Source organism: Etheostoma spectabile, unplaced genomic scaffold (genome assembly GCF_008692095.1).
Source record: "Etheostoma spectabile isolate EspeVRDwgs_2016 unplaced genomic scaffold, UIUC_Espe_1.0 scaffold397, whole genome shotgun sequence".
Lineage (NCBI taxonomy): Eukaryota > Metazoa > Chordata > Actinopteri > Perciformes > Percidae > Etheostoma > Etheostoma spectabile.
The window spans coordinates 637,485-638,513 of record NW_022605601.1 but is presented as its reverse complement, the minus strand read 5'-3'; the positions used below and the strand labels follow the sequence as shown (position 1 = coordinate 638,513).

Genomic DNA, 1,029 nt, shown 5'->3' with positions numbered 1-1,029 from the left:
ACTATAAGACATGTTTTCAGTTATTTCACACTTTTTTGTTAAGTATGCCTACATAATTCCGCACTTCATTCATAGTTTTGATGCCATCAGTGATCAGGGTGGCTACAGGTATAAACAAGTTAAATTTTAACTTTAAACTTTTTAATACCAATTCTAAATTAAATTTAAAACCAAACTTACAAGGGAAATACAAAGTGGAAATATACAGTAATCTTTCCAAGTAAACACAAAATTAACATTATGGTAAAATGACAATAATCGGTTAAGTTTAAGAACATTGACTTAATGTGTGTAATGTGAAAGCATAACACAAATTGCTGTCCTAAATTATATTATTACAATATTTTCAGAATATTTGGGTCCCTTGAACAAATGGTTATAACATCAAGTGAAATAACATCAAGAAAATATTAAAAGAAACACTGTTCCTTTGGAACAAAAAAATGAATCAATGCCAATTCCAGCTGCTTTTAAAATGCAAAGATTTTTATAGGACTTGTGTGCGTGTGTGTAACAGACACAGAGAGAGAGAGACTCAGATGGATGGGGTGCAGTTTGTGGAGGACTCATCATGGACAGAGAGTAGACAGCAGTGTGTAAGAGTGTTTTGCGGTGTGGGAATGTGTGTGTGTGTGTGTGTGTGTGTGTGTGTGTGTGTGTGTGTGTGTGTGTGTGTGTGTGTGTGTGTGTGTGTGGTGTGTGTGTATCTATTTAGTGTGTTTTCATGTCTCCATGTGACCAATTTTTGTTCAAGTTCTGACGTCTACTACTGAGCTTTGTGAATATACTTGGAAAACAATTAATATACTATAATAAACAAAACAGTGACTTGGCACTTGAAAAAGCCTTCCCAAAAGAGTGTACTTACCAATTTATAACGATACACGCACATGCAAGTCCAGTTGTTTGCTTTTGGTTTTCTGGTTCAGTGTCTCGTCGAACATAATTACAAAAGCACCGCATTTTTAGACTTCTGTGATGAGCTATTTTTTGATATATGTCGCCAATCCAAATTTAGCCACGTATCTG

General features: G+C 34.8%; 1 protein-coding gene across 1 annotated transcript in view; it reads right to left on the bottom strand.

Moving 5' to 3' along the window:
* sorcs2 (sortilin-related VPS10 domain containing receptor 2) overlaps nucleotides 1-1,029 on the bottom strand; it is a 530,001-nt gene that overhangs the window by 36,143 nt on the left and 492,829 nt on the right. The gene's annotated exons all lie outside the window — the stretch shown is intronic.